This window comes from Balaenoptera ricei, chromosome 8, assembly GCF_028023285.1.
Source record: "Balaenoptera ricei isolate mBalRic1 chromosome 8, mBalRic1.hap2, whole genome shotgun sequence".
Lineage (NCBI taxonomy): Eukaryota > Metazoa > Chordata > Mammalia > Artiodactyla > Balaenopteridae > Balaenoptera > Balaenoptera ricei.
The window spans coordinates 43,566,389-43,585,398 of record NC_082646.1 but is presented as its reverse complement, the minus strand read 5'-3'; the positions used below and the strand labels follow the sequence as shown (position 1 = coordinate 43,585,398).

Here is a 19,010-nt window from a genome sequence, read left to right as displayed (position 1 = left end):
AAAGAAAGTGGCACAAACGCTGTGTAGGTTCTGCCACACACCCTGTAGCTGTGGCAATTACACCATTTTGGATAATTGTCTTGTAATTGCTGCTGTGATTTAAAATCTAATGTTATCCTCCAATTGTTCTGATGTCTTTTCATGAATAATGTAATCGTCCCGTGAGCCCTCCGCCAGTTTCACATTTAGATTGGCCCTGCGTTTGAGTTATGAACCATTGTCTTACACGCCATTGCCTCATAAAAGGAATGAGCCAAAGACAATACAGGGAATAATTAGGGCTTGGCTAATTATGGGAATGTGAGTGAGTAAGGTATGAAGTTTTTCTCTGGAAATATTTCCAACTTCCAGTTGACCTATAAGTAAAGAGGAGGGGGGCAGATTTCTCTTTGAAGGTCTTTGTCTACTGCTATCTGTGAATGCTGGACATGTTTGTTCTGTCTGATGTGGTGGGATTTTTCTTCTCAGAACAGAAGGAAAACAGATTTCCATAGGGTGGCTTTTCTCAGTGGTGTTACGTTGTCATCATTAAATGCAAAGAACTCTGTAAACATGAGCTGGTGCATCTCCCTACATGGCCAAAATACCAATTGTTTATATGAATGAGCAAAGGCAGCTTGGATTTGTGTTTCTGGAATCTGGGACTTGGTTTAGTATAACAAGAAGAAATCCATTGTATTCAGACAAATTCAGACAAGAGAGTCATTTTAGAATTCCAATTTAGCTTCTACCCTGGGAAGGAACCATCTCAGTCTGGTAGACTTGCTCCTTTATTTCCATGCCAATGACATGGGTGCCCTCACTACTAGGCCCTCTCAGGCCTGATGAAAGTGGGCAGAGAGGTACCCTGACCACCTAGCAGAAGAGGGGTGTGTCAAGTCAGATCTAGTCACCATGTTCTCTTTGCATTAGAGCCCAAGATAAGTTTCCGAGGCAGCTCAAAGCCTGCACTTCTCATGCAGAGAAAGACTATTCACCTGAGCTTGACTTCTCACTGCCCTCACCACCAAGTCCAGACGCTCCAGCTTGACATCACAGCCCTTCAAGGACCTGCCCATTCTTGACATTTCCAATCCGCAGGCCCACCATCCTGCCCTCCGGGCTTCGGCTCCCTCTGGGCCTTCGTACATGTATTTTTTTAAGAGGTCAATATTTCCAATAAGTTTTCTCTGATTCCTCAAGCTTTGTTGTTGCCCCTCCTGTGTCCTCCATAGCGTCCTGAAGTTAGCCCTGTCACAGCATTTCTTACATCATGTTATACTTTTCTATTCACTTGTCTGTCTCCCTTGCCAGATGGTGGGATCTAAGTGAGCAGGATGAAGTGTACAATCCAGTTCAACCCCATTTGCCATCAATGAACATCTGGTGAAAGAGGGGATGAATGAATGAAAGAATAAGTGACTTTGTGTCTTCCTGTCCTCACTCAGGTGGAGGAAGCAGGGCATCAACAGTGAGTCTTCACAACCCTCAGAATGGGAGAAAATATTTGCAAATGAATCAACGGACAAAGGATTAATCTCCAAAATATATAAACAGCTCATTCAGCTCAATATCAAAGAAACAAACACCCCAATCCAAAAATGGGCAGAAGACCTAAATAGACATTTCTCCAAAGAAGACATACAGATGGCCACGAAGCACATGAAAAGATGCTCAACATCACTAATTATTAGAGAAATGCAAATCAAAACTACAATGAGGTATCACCTCACTCCTGTTAGAATGGGCATCATCAGAAAATCTACAAACAACAAATGCTGGAGAGGGTGTGGTGAAAAGGGAACCCTCTTGCACTGTTGGTGGGAATGTAAATTGATACAGCCACTATGGAGAACAATATGGAGGTTCCTTAAAAAACTAAAAATAGAATTACCATATGACCCAGCAATCCCACTACTGGGCATATACCCAGAGAAAACCGTAATTCAAAAAGACACATGCACCCGAATGTTCATTGCAGCACTATTTACAATAGCCAGGTCATGGAAGCAACCTAAATGCCCATCAACAGACGAATGGATAAAGAAGATGTGGTACATATATACAATGGAATATTACTCAGCCATAAAAAGGAACGAAATTGAGTCATTTGTTGAGATGTGGATGGATCTAGAGACTGTCATACAGAGTGAAGTAAGTCAGAAAGAGAAAAACAAATATCGTATATTAATGCATGTATGCGGAACCTAGAAAAATGGTACAGATGAGCCAGTTTGCAGGGCAGAAGTTGAGACACAGATGTAGAGAATGGACATATGGACACCAAGGGGGGAAAACTGCGGTGGGGTGGGGATGGTGGTGTGCTGAATTGGGCGATTGGGATTGACATGTATACACTGATGTGTATAAAACTGATGCCTAATAAGAACCTGCAGTATAAAAAAACAAACAAAACAACTAATACTAAACTTTCATTGGGTTATTTGTATGGAAACATGTTAATATAAATGTTTCAGACATTAAAAAAAAAAAAAAAAAAAAAAAACAGTGAGTCTTCAGAATCGGGGGCTACCAGCTGCAGCTTGGTGTGCTGAGTGGCTGGGACCCGGTGAGAGCTGTGTGTCAGCGCAGAACGAGCTCCCTTCACGAAAGCACAGACCACCGCAAAGATTGAGTTGCGAGCTGCAGAGCCTCCGTATTTGGCCTGAGGAGATGGGCTTACAGATGACCTGACAGGAAGCTTTTTAGAGCCCTGGAGTCTGACACAGGCACAGACTGAAATTTCAGAGCCAGGGTGCTTCCTTTTGGGTCTGAGGCTTTTGGGTGATCCAGTGACAGCAAGTAAGCTCCCCCAGCATCCATCCATGATTGGAAGGGAAGCAGCTGCCAGGAAAGTGAGTCAAGTCTCCCAGGAAGGGAGAGAGGAGGCTGGGTTGGGGCAACATGACCTCTCAGGAAAGAGTGGGCCCAAGGTGGAGTGTTGTGATGGGATATGTGGTCTGTAGGGTAGTTTTATTCTGTACAGTAGAGGTGGTTGTTTAATATTTGACGTTCCCTAAGTGGGACAACAGACTCTAGAGATGGTTATTTAGCATTTGAAAGAGTAATCAGAAGCCCCTTTGACCTCAGAGGTGGAAGGGACAGCATAATCACAAGTCTCAACCGTATTTATCTCCAATCAGTACCAGAGGGTGTGTTGTTTGTTGTAATGGGTATTAGTAAAGAGTGTGCACTGGTGAAGTGAGCAGAGTTGACACATGGGTTGACTAGAACTATTGTACGGGCATCTTCCTGGATGAACAGGTGAACCCAGGGGCCTTGACCCTTCGAAGTGGCAGCCAGAGCCTAAGGATTCTATCCTGTGTTGAGTCATTTTCAGGGGGTTCTGTCCCCCACTAGAAGGCTAGCTGAAACCTACTGCTGGGATGTCATCTACCTGCATACCAGGTGCTCATCAGAGACTGAAATGTCTCTGGTGGCTCAGAGACTTCATCAAACTCTACAACAGACATGTGATTGCTTTATGCCTGCTAATAGAAGTATATGTGGAGGAATTGTCTGAGACTTGGTTCATTGTACCAACTGGTCTCAGGGGTGGGCGTGATATCTAACAAGTAGAGGCCTCCAATACCTGCCAACCAAGAACTTAATCACTGCGAACGAACAGGGTGCCTTAGGTCCATTTGCAACATTATGTTAGGGACTAAAGGAGGGGGCCTGGGCCAGCAGAAACGATTTCTCAGGTAAAATGCCAGAGCTCTCACTACAAGCCTGAACTGCCATAGCCATAGTTTGGTGCCAAACTCTGTTGGCTCAGCCAATACTGGTGGCTCTTTGCAGTGCTGCACAGATAGGCTTTCGGAGTTTCTAATGAGATGAGATTCTCTCACTTACCAGCAGTGGAATTACTCCCACCCAGTGTGGAATTACTCAGTAGAGAATATGGTACTTAGAGGATTAACCGTGATACTTTTTAATTTTCTTTTCAAATTGAATTTAAGGAATCTTTAAGAAACGAGGATCAAGACCGTGAGTATTCTTGAAAATTGAGTAAATTGGCACCCAAACATTCACTTATTTCAACAAAAGTAGGTTGTTTAGTTCCTCAATCATTTTAAGCAAAGCTGTGGTTATGATTTTGAGAATTTTAAATAAAGTGTTCTGAGGACAAAAAGGACTAGCCATTTTGGGCTTCCCTGGTGGCGCAGTGGTTGAGAATCTGCCTGCCAATGCAGGGGACACGGGTTCGAGCCCTGGTCTGGGAAGATCCCACATGCCGCGGAGCAACTAGGCTCGTGAGCCACAACTACTGAGCCTGCGCGTCTGGAGCCTGTGCTCCGTAACAAGAGAGGCCGCAATAGTGAGAGGCCCGTGCACCGCGATGAGGAGTGGCCCCCACTTGCCGCAACTAGAGAAAGCCCTCGCACAGAAACGAAGACCCAACACAGCCATAAATAAATAAATAAATAAAATTAAAAAAAAAAAAAAAAGGACTAGCCATTTTGCACAGACCCCAGGAGGCATGAGGAATCCAACAGGTGAGCAATTTGCACTCTATCCCAGCCACAGCTCCTGCCCTGGCCTGGGTCTGGGTAGCCTTTGACATTGACAGGCTTGAGGTGCTCCCAAGCTGGTCCAGGTTCCATTAGGCAGATTCATGCTGACAGCAGCTGGAATTTGACAGGCTTCCCAGCACTGGAGACAGGTGAGCTTTTTGACACTTGGCACAGTGACAGCTCTGATGTGTCATCCCACTACTATTTCTAGGTTTGTGCTGGGTGTGGGGTTTCCCTGGGGATTTGCACATGAAAGGAAGCCAACTTGACGGGCAGGAACAGGTAATGTTATTGATCAGTGAAAAAAAAAATAGATCACTGCACACTTGGTCTAAATCTTGTACATCAAAGTCCCAAAGTGATTAGGAATATCACTTCCTGCCCATCCCCAACATGGCTACAGAAAGGACTCCAACAGCCCTCTTAGGCCTTGATACTTTTTAATAGCATTCTCAATGTTTGAAGATTAATGACTTTTCCAATAGAGAATTGATTGCAATTATCATGCAGCTGATTAATTTACTCCCAGGAAGGCTGGGTGTATGTGCATGTCCTAGCACCTCCTAGCAGATGCTTCTGGGCAAGGGATCAAACTTCCATGTTTTAATTACACCCCTGATTATCTCAGCCTGGACCTCTCCCTTCTCCAGAACAGCATTTCTTTTAGTTAGCAATCCACCCCCACCTCTCATCATAGAAGCTCCCTCCTTCTAATTCCTCAGGCCAAGAACCTAGATGTCACCTTTAACCCTCTTTCCTTATATCTCACATCCAATTTTTAGATATTTGTCAGTTTCTAAATATAGTCAGAACTTCTCGCTGCTTATCTCCATCATGACTATCGTCCTGGTCCAAGTTGCCATCTTGCTTGGGTGATTGGAAATCTTCACTGCCTTGCATCTTTCATCGTCTACTTTCCACCTCTACCATTCTCACTGCTCCCTTGCTTTATGCATTTATCACCACCTGATATTTACTTGTCTCTACACACTAAGTAAGTCTAAGGGGTCAGACTAACATCTGGCACAAATTCTGCCAATATTTGATGGATGGATGAATACACCACAGGCAGACCTCGGGGGCCTGATTCCCAGTATATGATGAATGAGCATGTAATTTAGCTTATTCAGTGCCATGAGGCGATACTCTGCTGCATCTGAAAAATGGAAAACAGAAATTAGGGAACAAAAAGTTACAGAGTTCCATTCATTCCTCACCCTCTAGGCATAGTAACCTAACCTAAATGGACATGGTGGGCAGCAGGTTGAACCCAAACGTCCATATATAGTACCTCCCTTCTGCCTAAGAGAAATTCGCATTTACTCTTTCAGGATTCTGAATGCTAAAGCACCTAGCACCAGGAATCGAGGACATGGTAGTGTTGGACTAACCTATTGGCACTGAGATCCCACCCTATGCCATTGTGACTATACTTTATCACATCCCCAAACAATTCTTCCTTGTGGGAAACAGGAGAAGGATAGGACAGAGCCCTGGGTAAGAGAAGGCTGTTAAGACCTGAATGGTGTGTTCACCAACCAGGGCATAAAACTACTTTGAAGCTTATGAGCCTTAAGTTAGTTGTTCATCTACCCAGAGGTTCCTCATTGACCTCATGCTTTCTTCCTTGGAAGAAACCATGACAGCTAGTCTAAATTTTATTATTAATTTTATTCAGTTAATACACAGAAGTATCTAATCTACATAGTGGAGGTTGCTGAGGAAACTAAATTGCAGGGAGAAGAAGGACATGCTTCATTTCTTGCTGGCCTTCACTGCTGACTTGGTGACCTTGGCCACAGATGCTGTCTTCTCCATGGCCTTGATGACGTCAAAGGCCAATGTTTGCCTCATGTCATGCACAGCAAAACAGCCTGGAGGAGGAAGGAAGGAAGAAGAAAGAGTGAAATTCCTGGAAAGAGGCATAGAAGGAAAGGCTCCTTGGCCTCAGTCAGAGGTGCTTTCCTTCCCAGGACTCAGCAGCCATCAGTCCCTGGCTCACCTAGAGGTGGGTACTCAGAGAAGGTCTCCACACACGTGGCCTCGCTGGGGACCATCTGCACTATGGCTGCATCAGGGCCTTGGTGTTGTCCTCCAGCTTCTTGCCTGAGCGCCGGTCAATATTTTCCCTCAGTTCAGCAAGCTTGCAGGAGATGTGGGCCATGTGGCAGTCCAGCACCGGGCAATAGCCGGCATGGATCTGTCCCGAGTGATTCAAGATGATCCCCTGGAGAGGGGAGGAGGATGGAATTAGAAGAGATTGGATGGCACCTGTGATCTGGGGCCAACTCTCGGCCAACCTGTGCCTTCCGTAGAAGTCGGGGCTAATATCTAAGAAGCATTTCCATCACCACCAAGCACCAAGGCCCGAGGCCTCCCAGGCAGCTTACCTGCGCCACAAAGCTGCCGGCCTCCATGGGAGGCAGGGGGGGTCGTTCTTGCTGTCTCCGGCCACATTGCCACGACGGATGTCCTTCACAGACACGTTCTTCACGTTGAAGCCCACATTGTCGCCAGGCAGGGCCTCGGGCAGGGCCTCATGGTGCATCTCCACAGACTTGACCTCAGTGGTGACGCTGCAAGGGGCAAAGGTGACCACCATGCCAGGTTTCAGGAGGCTGGTCTCCACACGGCCCAAGGGCACAGTGTCAATCCCTGTGCAATGGGAAGAAGGGCAGTCAGAAAGTTTCTAGACCCACCCAGTGAGAACTGGCTTCTGGGGAAGTCCCTTGTGCTGGGGCGCAAGGACCAAGGTCACCTACAGGGCTAGTAGGAAGCGCCAGGACCCAATGACGACTGGCTTATTTATGCTATGTATCTATCAGATAAACTGGAAACGCTGGGGGCTTGGCACTTTATCCTACCTTAAAAATCAGGACCTGAACCCTGGCAAGTCAGACACCAGACCTCATTCTCAACTTCTTCATTCCTTAAGAAGCCCTGTCACCTCACATCCAATCTTGTACACGTCTTGCAGAGGCAGCCTCAGGGGCTTGTTGACAGGGCGAATGGGTGGGAGGATGGAGTCCAGAGCTTCCAGCAGAGTCACCCCAGTGGTGCTTCCCTCCTTTCGCTCAACCTTCCAGCCCTTGAACCAGGGCACATACGGGGAAGGGGGATGGGGATGCGGAGCGGAGTTGAGCCTGGGTCATGGCTCCCGGTGCGCCCACCCCAGTAACAGGACCAGGACCGGGACCAAGACCCACGATGTGCACCTACAGACCCGGTCCGCACTCACGTTGCTGCTAGGCTCTAGCATGTTGTCGCCGTGCCAGCCCGAGATGGGCACGAAGGCCACGGATGCAGGGTTGTAGCCAGTCTTCTGATGTAGGCGCTCACTTCCTCCCTGATCTCCTGGAAGCACGTGGCGCTGTAGGCGGGCTCGGTCAAGTCCATCTTGCTGATGGCCACGATCAGCTGCTTCACGCCCAGGGTGAAGGCCAGAAGCGTGTGCTCGCGGGTCTGCCCGTTCTTGGAGATGCCCGCCTCGAACTCGCCTAAGCCGCCGGCCACGATAAGCACTGCGTAGTCGGCCTGCAGGACACAGACACCACGGGGTCAAGGGCTTAGTTAGGGGAGGGGGCGCCGGCCGGGCTGGGAAGCCTGCTAGAGTTTCGGGCAGCCCCGGGCCCCTTGGGAAAGCTCGGGGACGGGATGATCCCCAGAAGTTGATAAATTCGTGGGTCCCTTGGTTGCTGCTGTGCGCAGAGATCCCACCTCCCAGTTAAACTCTCACCTAGTCCCATAAATGAGCTTTTAGTTCCTTCCTCCCAGACAGACCCCAAGTGATCTACTTGTCTGGGCATCAGAAAACCTGGTCCCTGCCCCAGCCTGAAAGGGGGCCCGTATCTGAGCCTCACAGAGTCTGTCCTTCTCTGGTTCTTTCAGAACTGATGATTGGCATGGATGAGGAAAACCTTCTAAGGCTTATGATACCCTTCTTCCCAGAGTCCTGGAAGTAAAGTCTGAGTTCCCTCCCTTCCTCTGCGCCCGCCCCGCCCCAATCCGAAAGGGAGGGCCCTGGGAACAAGGGCTCCTTTACCTGGGAGGTGCCCGTGATCATGTTCCTGGGGCATCGATGATGGTGATGAGTACTTGCTGGTTTCAAACTTCCACAGGGAGATGTCGATGGTGATGCCACGCTCTCTCTCTGCCTTCAGTTTGTCCAGCACCCGGGCGTACTTGAAGGAGCCCCTACCCATCTGGGGAGGGGTGGGGAGTGAGTAGAGCACATTGATGGCAAGCAGAAGGATCTATCCCAGGGAATTCAGTGGCACTACAGACCTCACAGCGCACCCTACTGTCCGCGCTCTGCCGCCAGACCCACCCAGAAGTGGGACATCCATCCTCCAATCCTCCCCGCCCCCACTCCTAGACACCAACACCGCGCATGAGTGCCTTACCTCAGCTGCCTCCTTCTCAAACTTCTCGATGGTCCTCTTGTCGATCCCCCCACACTTGTAGATGAGATGCCCGGCGGTGGTGGACTTGCCAGAGTCCACGTGGCCCATGACAATGATATTGATATGGGTCTTCTCTTTGCCCGTGGCGGCGGGTCCCTTCTTTCAGTCACTGCTAGAGGGGAGCACGGGGGTGGGTGAGGCCACAGCGTTCCAGGCCTGCCTCTCTCCTCTCCTCCCCTCCACTTTGCTCCTGTCCAGCACCCCCCTCCCCACTTCACAGCCTAGCCCAGAGCCTGGGACATAGTAACATCAATTGAAAAGTAAAAGACTTGCCAGGCTCATGCCCTGGCAAGAGTCACGATCCCAGGGCCATAGCTGTTACTTCCAAGCAGTCCTGGCCCATCCATCCTTTCTCCTGTGTGGGACTTCCCCCCACCCCCCTTCCTCCCATCCTTCCAATCCCCCCATCCAACCCTCACCCCCAGCACACTTCCTGTACAAGAAACCCCAACATGCCATAGTTTGCAGCTTCTCTCCTGCCCCATGCAAGTCCTTACCTCCAGAGAAAAAGAAACAAAGTTAATCCAGCAAGAGCTGCAGCAGCTGTGCCTCCTGCTTTTATAAACCTAGCACTGGACCTTCCTCTGGTTCCACCCAAATCTGATACCAGAGCTGGAACTGGTTAAGTAATGCCACTCCCTACCCCCAAGCCCAATTGCACAGACTTCTTCTCTGACTGATTGAATATATGGGTGAAGAGAGGGTGGGTGAGAAGGTGTGTGGGTGGAGTGGGGGAAGGGAAGATTTTGGAAATAGGAAAAAAATAGAAAGAAAGAGAAATAAATAATTTTGGCGGGAATGAATGCTGCATGGCTCCAGACTTTGCCTGTGACTTCCCGAGACTAAGGTGCTGAAAGGTTGTGGCCATTCATTCATTCATTGAGCGGTTTATTGAGAAGTATAGGGCTCAACACTGTGCCAGAGGTTGAGGCTTCCAAATTAGGACGCAGTCATGGCCTGACTTCGGGAAAGCTCTTAGGCTCCATGAGGGACAGCAATCCCAGCTGGGGCTCCTTCAAGTCAGCAGTCTGGGATTGCTGAGGGACAGCTTGTGGGACTGCTTTGAGGCTGGCTGTGGGGTTTTCTACGAGGCTGAGCATGTCCTCATCCCTCCCGGGGAAAGTTCTCAGCAGAGCTCAATCACTCACACACAGTCAATGCTGACTTTCTCCAGCCCCTCTCCCCAGCCCAAGCTTGGGCCCAGGATGGCAAGAGGCCAATACTCTAGACTTTCAGAGTTCCCCATCCCACTGAGGCCCACCTCCTTTCTCATTCTTAAATCATCATCCCCACCTTTACCCCTAAAGATCCAAAAAGCTAGAATGTCAGAGAAGTGGGGTCCTCAGGAAACATCTGTCCCTTCCCTTCCCTTCCCCAATTTTATAGAAGAATCAAGGTCTAAGATGTTCAGAGGATTATCCAAAGGTTTCGCAACTCCTTGGTCCCCCACTATTAGCACCTTTCCCTCACCCAGTCACTTTTTAGAAGAGAAGAAGCACACTTTAGTAAGGGAGACAGACCACAAAGAAACTACTTCCATGTAATGAGTGCATCATGAGGGCTGAGAATGAGGCTCTTTGGAGAGTTCCCAAGTGTGTGGGGTGATGAGGACCTCTTCACAGAGAAGTTTTAACAGGTCTTCAAGACCATGGCGTCTCAAGGCCCATAGAGGAGGGAGGGGCTGGTCAGGCAGAATAATCAGTTGAACACAATTCTCTACTCAATTTGCCTGGAGGACAGGAAATGGATGGGAGAAAACAATGGCTAAAGAGATGAAGGGGGAATATCATTATGCATTAATTCCTCAGAGTTTAGTTTTCCTAAACTGTAAGTCTAATTATGTAATCCCCCTGCTTGAATCTCTTGATTACTCTTTATTGCCCTCGGGGGAAAAGTGACTCTGTTCCTTCAGTGATGAGAAGCTCTGAGAGACTGAGGCTGTAGGCAGGGAGCCCCTTAGGAGGCAACCACAGGAGTCCTGGCAGTGGGGAATGGGGCCTCAGCCAAGGGGTGCAGCTGACATGTATGCCACATAAATGGGGGGGGTCAGAAAAGAGAGGGGGGACCACTTGCCATCAAGATGTGGAACATACGACTTTGTCAACATCTTCTCCCTCATCCCAAAGTCAAGCTCAAGCCCCTGAAACAGTACCCAGAGGACCCTGCAGTGAACTCTAAATGGTCAGAGTCTAGACTCCTTCCTGACTCTGCAGCCCTTCCACCCGGTGCAGCTGAGCTGATCGCTCCCTGGTCTGGATCTGAAATTCCCTAGTCTTACAATGAGACTATAGTACCATCTCGTTTTGGCCTCTTTGAAATAGCACAAAGGCAAATTAAGAATATAAGACAATTGCACTTCGGAATCAGGTAGACCTGAGTCTAAATCCTGCCTCTTCTACTTCCCAGTTATGTGAATTTTCTATCTCTGAGCTTCCGTTTCCTCATCTGTAAAATGGGGATAATATCTACCTCCTGCTTTGCTTGAGGTTGAACTTGATCATCCTGCACAGTGCCTGGCACGTGGCAAGTGATCCATAACCAGTATTGACTATGGTCCTGTATTCCTCTCCCTGTCTTGTGTTGCCAGACTCCACTCACTGAGAGATGAAGTGCTCACATACAGACCAAACAATTTGCCCAAGGTCACGGAACACATAAATGAAGAAACAGGAAGATACTCCTCAGTCTCTGGGTTTCCAGGCTTCTGCTGAGCCAGACTGTCTCCTCATTACGAATTATTATTATTATACTTCTTCCATTTAAGCCATTTACATAATATCTCTGTGGCTTGGCTGACTCAGAACTGAAAGAATAATCAGAATGAAGAGGTTTTCTGACATTGAAACCAGCTGAAGGGTAAGTGCTCCTGATAGAATGACTTTCCCAGCCTAGTGTAATTGGCTGTCACTAGGGAAATATTCCCATTATTTACAAATTTGAAGGGCCCTGGCAATTCATTATCATTTTATTAGAAATAGTATTTACAATGTATAAACATAAAGTCATCAGGGTTTCTGGACTGGGACGGTTAAGAATTAGAAGTGAATCTATAGTGACTGTAATGCAGGCTTCAGAGGAGTTAGGATGAAATAAAATCATTTAGAATGACAAGCACAATGTAATGAGAATTCACGGAGACACATGAAGTTATATGATCAAGATGTGCTTGTTGGGCAACTGCATAAACACAAGAAGAGGTGACTTTGCAGTGAAAAGTTACTCCAGAGAGAGTTGATTCATAAAAAACTAGACAATGTGACCAATATTGGCATATGAACTAAATACATCTATTAATTTATTTATCTATCTGTGTAACTATTAACCAAAGCCCCTTGGTCTTTAGAGTTAGTGAGCAGAGGTGTAGCTATGAGATCTCTCCAGTTTATTCAGGTTTCTAGAGACAGAACCCATCGCAGACATAGACTTAGTCTGCACAACAGTACCAGTAAATTTTAGAAGAAACCCACAAAGTGAAACAAACTGGATTTTGTCATGGGGAACTTGAAAGGTAAAGGTTCAACACCTAATACCAATACAATAGCCAGGACATGGAAGCAACCTAAATGTCCATCGACAGAGGAATGGATAAAGAAGATGTGGTATATATATACAATGGAATATTACTCAGCCATAAAAAAGAATGAAATAATGCCATTTGCCGCAACATAGATGGACCTAGACATTATCATACTAAGTGAAGTAAGCCAGCCAAAGACAAATATTATATGATATCGCTTATATGTGGAATCTAAAAAAAAAAAGATACAAATGATCTTATTTACGAAACAGAAATAGACCCACAGACATAGAAAACAAACTTATGGTTACTAAAGGGGAAAGGGGGGGGGGATAAATTACAAGTTTGAGATTAACAGATACACACTACTATATATAAAATAAACAAGGATCTACTGTATAGCACAGGGAACTGAACTCAACATTTTGTAATAACCTAAAAGGGAAAAGAATCTGAAAAAGAATATATATATTTCAGTTTTATATATATATATATATGTATATCTGAATCACTGTGCTGTACACCTGAAACTTATATGTGGAATCTAAAATACAACACAAATAAACTTATCTATGAAACAGAAACAGATGCACAGACATAGAGAACAGACTTGAGGGTTGCCAACGGGGAGAAGAGGTGGGGGAGGGATGGAGTGGGAGTTTGGGGTTAGCAGAGGCAAACTATTATATATAGAATGGATAAAGAACAAGGTCCCACTATATAGCACAGGGAACAATATTCAATATCCTGTGATAAACTATAGTGGAAAAGACTATGAAAAAGAATGTATATACATGTATAACTGAAATGGCTTTGCTTTACAGCAGAAGTTAATACAACATTGTAAACAAATTATATTTTAATTTAAAAATTAATTAATTAAAAAAAAGAATTGTTTTGACTTAGTTCAGTCCAATTTCAAGTGTGTGCATGAGAAGAAGGGAAAGCTGACTTTCCCAGGGTCTGATCACCTGAATAAGGAGATATCCAGTTTGCAGACCTGCAAAAAATAGGAAATCAAATCCTAAGAAAGAAGGAGTTATTTCTTTGCACAAATACTTACAGAGCATCCTTCCCGTGATGGTCTTGAAGCATGAGGCAGACTAGGATATCTGCTCTCCCTAACTCAACAGCACAAGGGGAAACCAGGCCAGGCTCATCCAGCCCACACCCCAGGAGCTGGAGTCCAAGCACCGGAGGAGACAAAGAACTGGATATTGGAGTGACTCTAAATTAGTGATTTTCTACTCAAACAATTCCTTGCACAGAGACAAAGGGAGAGGGTCCTTTCCTTCAAGTTCCAGAGCTTGACAACTTTAAGGGGAAAGGGCAGTGTGGGAAGATCTGGTCAAGCCCTATTAAAATGGAAAGCTTTTCCTATGAACTCTCTGAGCATTAGTCATTCAACAAATATTTCCGGAGCACTTTGTGTTACTGCATCCCCACCCCAAAGCTGTTGTTGCCTAACCTCCATTTCACATATGGCTCAGAAAAGTAAAATGAGTTGTCCAGACCACACAACCAGCATGTAGGCAGGAGTAGGGGTGGAATTTTAATCAAGACATGTTCCTTTCTAAAAACAACATACTTACCACAGCCAGGACATGCTACCTCCTGGAAGTCCCCTAGGCATCACTCTAGTGCAGTACCTCATCCTAGATGTAAAAACTGAGTCTCAGGCAAGTCCTATTCAATCTGATTTGAATACGTAAACATTTACATGTCAGGCATGGTTCAAGAAGGATCCGCACCTCTAGGAATTCCCAGGCCAGCTAATGTGACACATTCACAATCCCAGGCAGCTAGGGTGACGCACTCACACCCACACACAGTAGGCTATCACAATACAGAGGTCTGTACACAGGCAGTGGGAGCGGAAGCCTTCAGTAGACCCTGCTGATAGACTTGATCACAGGTGCCTCTCTTGAGCCTTCATCCAACAAAGGAAGCTCCCCATCATATTTATTTACATAGTTGCTTTTCTTCCCCAGTGTTCTAGGGGTGACATCTCTCTGCCAAGACTGCAGTTAATTTGGAGTCTCCCAATCTCTACTCACTTTGAATCATAAGCCAGATAGAAGTATAAATCCAAAAGCAAGTGAATTCTGAACTTCAGCCCAGAGGCAGCACAGGATGGAGACTGAAACTGTCAAGGCTTCTCCTTCTCCAGCCCCACGCCCTGCTCAGAGAAGTGTCCCAGAGGAAGAACTGGGGCAAAGGAGGGGCTCCTTTCATCTGTGGTTCAACAGGGATGGAGCAGGAAATAGGATGAGGTAGGGGTGGTGGTGGCACGGCTAGAAGAGAGACGCTACAGACACAGGTAAAGTTAATGTCCCGGGGGATTTCCTTTTGAAGCCAGCAAGAGTCCGAGAAGTCGGTGGAGGATGTCAGCATAGAACTGCCCATTCGTTCATTCTTTCATCCATTCATGTAGCCATGTGAAAGTACATGTTTCCAATTCTAACTTTTTTCATTGTGAAGCATATGCTATAGGGAAAATCATTTTGTGGGTATCCCATATATGTGAGCACCCTTCCCTCCCTTGATTCTAGAAATCTAAGTTCAGGTTCTTTCATTTATCAGTGTGAATTTGCATAAGCTATTGACACTCTGAATTGCAGGCTCTTCACCTGTAGAATGGGACTGATAAACATTCCTGCTTTTCCCTCCACCAGTCCTTAAGAGAATCAGACAATGGGTTGGTGGTGAAACTGTAGGGTCCATGAGGGATCCACAGAGCAACTGTACTCAAAGTGAGTAGAGATTGAGAACTTTAAACTTAATTCTGCGATGCTGGCAAAAATAGATGTTACCTCCAGAGCACTGGAGGAGAAAAGTGATTATGTAAATATCATCAGGAGCTTCCTTTTTTTGATGGATACTCAGGGATCACGATGAACTTATTCATTGCTGTCTCCAAGATGCCATTCACAGTGATTTGCATAGAGTCCACTAATGAAGGATCAAAGGAAGTACTCAGATATCTATTGTGTCAATTCGTTAGTTAATATTTAAAGCATCTTATAAATCTGAAATCATGCTGTTAGCCCTTGAACACATACATGTTTTATGACTACCGTGGTCTCCTTCGGAAATCATTTCATTTGGTCTACTGAGAGACAGTAAGATACAGACAAAAAATTAGAGGGTAAAGCAAGGTTCTCCTTCCTCTGGGTTGCTCCTAAGGCAAGCACACTCTCTTCCTTACCTCCCCAGATGCACATCTGTCCTAATCCAGATGTTAATGCTCCAGAATTGACAGTACATCAGGTGAACATCTAAAATATTATCCTGAGGAATGTCAGATTCACTGCATAGTGTTTATAATTTAACTGTTATTTAGCCTTTATGGATAACACACATACTTGCAAATTGTTTTACAATCATTTTATAGTTGCTCTGTGAGAGATAATTAAAGGAAAGCCACTTTAAGTGAAGCTACTCAGAGAGACAAAGTTGTCGTTTTGCCAATAATGTGCTATATAAATGCAAATTATCAGGATTCGTATTATAGGGAAACTGCTTAAATCATTTCTCATGGGACCAATATGTAAATGTTATAATAGTTCCCTGATTTATAGAGCACTTTTCTCCCGAAAAGGTAAACATACCTAGCCATGCATTACTTAACAGAACTTCCCAAATTCCAGCAGGAGGAAATCCATTCATTTATTGATCCTTTCAATCAGATCCTACAACAATGCCCAGCCCATAATAGGTCCTTAATGTTTAACAAGTGAACGAATGAATGAGGAGTTACTTTAAGAAGGCCATAAACATTTGTAGCCTTCATGCAAAGAATGAGGGTGCAGAAGGGGATGTCATGAAGTAGAAAAGGTCAAGGTTGCCACCTTTGGTGAAGCACTGAAGTAGTCAAAAGACTTGGCAAGAACAGAAGGAATGAAAACAGAAAGAATGAGGGTAAGGTTAGGCAGGTGAGTTGAGGCTATTGTCAGCATATGGAGGAAATCTATTTTTCTAACCCTCAGAAAATGAAACTGAAAAAGAAGAAACAATGAGGAAATTCATTAGTAATTGGTGCAGTTAATGTCCTGGAGAAGTGCCCCAGCTGAACAATAATCTGTACGATTTAAGTACCTGAGAAGCCAATAAAAATGTAGTCGCGGGAGAACTGTGGTTTCATTAGCACAGGGTAGAACTGCAGCCTCACCAGTGGTGAGAACAGAGCAATCCTTGCTTTAGATTCTATAGGAACCCTGTTTCATAGAAAGAAAACTCATCTTAGAGTTCACTCCATGTATTTGATTGGGGAACCTTTTTTTTAAAAATAAATTTATTTATTTACTTTTGGCTGTGTTGGGTCTTCGTTTCTGTGCGAGGGCTTTCTCTAGTTGCGGCGAGCGGGGGCCACTCTTCATCGCGGTGCGCGGGCCTTTCACTGTCGCGGCCTCTCTCGTTGCGGGGCACAGGCTCCAGACGCGCAGGCTCAGTAGTTGTGGCTCACGGGCCCATTTGCTCCGCGGCATGTGGGATCTTCCCAGACCAGGGCTCGAACCCGTGTCCCCTGCATTGGCAGGCAGATTCTCAACCACTGCGCCACCAGGGAAGCCCTAGGGAGCCCTTTTTTAGAGGTACACAATTAATCACTCATGGAACTAATGTACTAAGGAATACAGTTTGGAAAATAATGGTTTAGAGCCTAGAAAAATAGGACAGAAGAGCAGTCCCCATGGAGGTCATATTTCTTATATAAAGAAACAAATCACATTCCTGTTCATCTTTGGCACTTAACAATCACAAGAGATGTCCCCAAACCTTGAATCCCCAGACTTCTGAATACTACATATAATGTATGTAGGTATAGGATATATGCTTATCATTTCCTCTGTGTAATGTAGTATGAATATAACTGGGACATTGAAATGACCCCTTCAAACCCTATTGATTCTGTAAACATGAGAATAAAGTTTTTTTTAAATGTAAGCTATTGCTGTCCTTTTTTCACATCATTAAAACACAAAACAGTGCCCTGTCTCTGACCGTTGGATCCATGTAGATCCCCATCTTGGGTCTGGACTGGGAAGATAAAAGACTCATACCTCCAGCCTGTTTTGATGACTGTTGAACAAAGCAAGAGCCTGACTGTAAACTGCAAAGATCACCACTAGACTTGTCACCCCGAAGACTGGGTTACCTGTAAAATAACAAGAATCAGTAAGACTATGTACTGACCTTCCTAGTGGCGTAGTGGTTGGGAATCCACCTGCCAATGCAGGGGACATGGGTTCAAGCTCTGGTCTGGGCAGATCCCACATGTCGCGGAGCAACTAAGCCCGTGCACCACAGCTACTGAGCCTGCGCCCTAGAGCCCGCGAGTCACAGCTACTGAAGGCCACGTGCCTAGAGCCCGTGCTCTGCAACAAGAGAAGCCACCGCAATGAGAAGTCCGCGCACTGCAAGGAAGACCCAACACAGCCAAAAATAAATAAATAAAATAAATAAGTTAAAAAAAAAAAAGAGTATGTATTGACCTTCTGACATGGTTTTGAGCGCTCTTCATGCATTGCGTCATCTCATCCTCACTATAACCTTATGAGCTGGACACTATTACGATCTCTATTTTACAGCTGCAGCTGCTGAGATACAGAAAACCCGCTGGAATATTGCTTTCCTGATATAATGCAAGCATATTTTGTTCTTCTCAGGTCTTTATGGTAGAAGTGGCATTTCGTGTAGGCCTATGGGAGCACAGTGGATATTTTCAATCATAATGAATAGGCTGGGACCCTAACCGAAAGGAGATTTAAATGATCCTTTGGGCTTGAAATAAAGGTCACTAGGTCATCTTTTGAAAGCTTCTGAAGGGTCCTCTCCCCTCCAATACCTTTTTCAGACTGTGGCACCGAATTGATAGAATGATTTCAAGTTCAAGGTCATAACAAGAGATAGGGAAAATGATGGTGATGGTGGAAGAAACAGGAATTTTTAAAAGAATATGGAATGATATAACAATATAAAAATAACATAAAGGAAGGAGATGAGGGGACTTTGCCAGTATTTTATGCTGATGGTGGAAAATGATGAAATACACTTACAACTTTAAGGTTGTGGGCAGAATTGTTAGAAGTTAGGAGGAGGATCTGGAGTCAGACCACTTGGGCCAAACCTCACTCTACTACTTCCTATAGATAAATGACTGTCAACCAGTTAAACCTTCATAAGCCTTGGTTCGCACCATAAAATTGAAATAATGATATTATCTACCCTCTTACATTTGCTTTGATCCTCTCATGGGAGAATCTGTAGAATGGTGCCTGGTATATATTAAACTCTCAGTAACTGACGGTTTTATTATGCCTCCCTTCTGTTACACTTCCAAAGCTGGTTCCTACCAACCTTCCTCTGTTAAATAGGTCTTCAAAGAGAGAGAAGCCCATCATGGTGAGGAAGAAAACAATTCTACTTTGAAATCATTTTATAAATGAGGTACGACGTGAAAAATCCCTTAGCACAACATTGATTGAGCACATAGTAAGTGCTCAATAAATAAAAGGTGTTGTAATATGAATCATT

The 19,010-nt window shown here is 45.4% G+C and overlaps 1 pseudogene; it reads right to left on the bottom strand.

Annotated features, from left to right (window-relative positions):
• Positions 1–6,251: 6,251 nt before the first annotated feature.
• Positions 6,252–9,034, bottom strand: LOC132370495 (elongation factor 1-alpha, oocyte form-like; annotated as a pseudogene).
• Between the last annotated feature and the right edge of the window lie 9,976 nt (positions 9,035–19,010).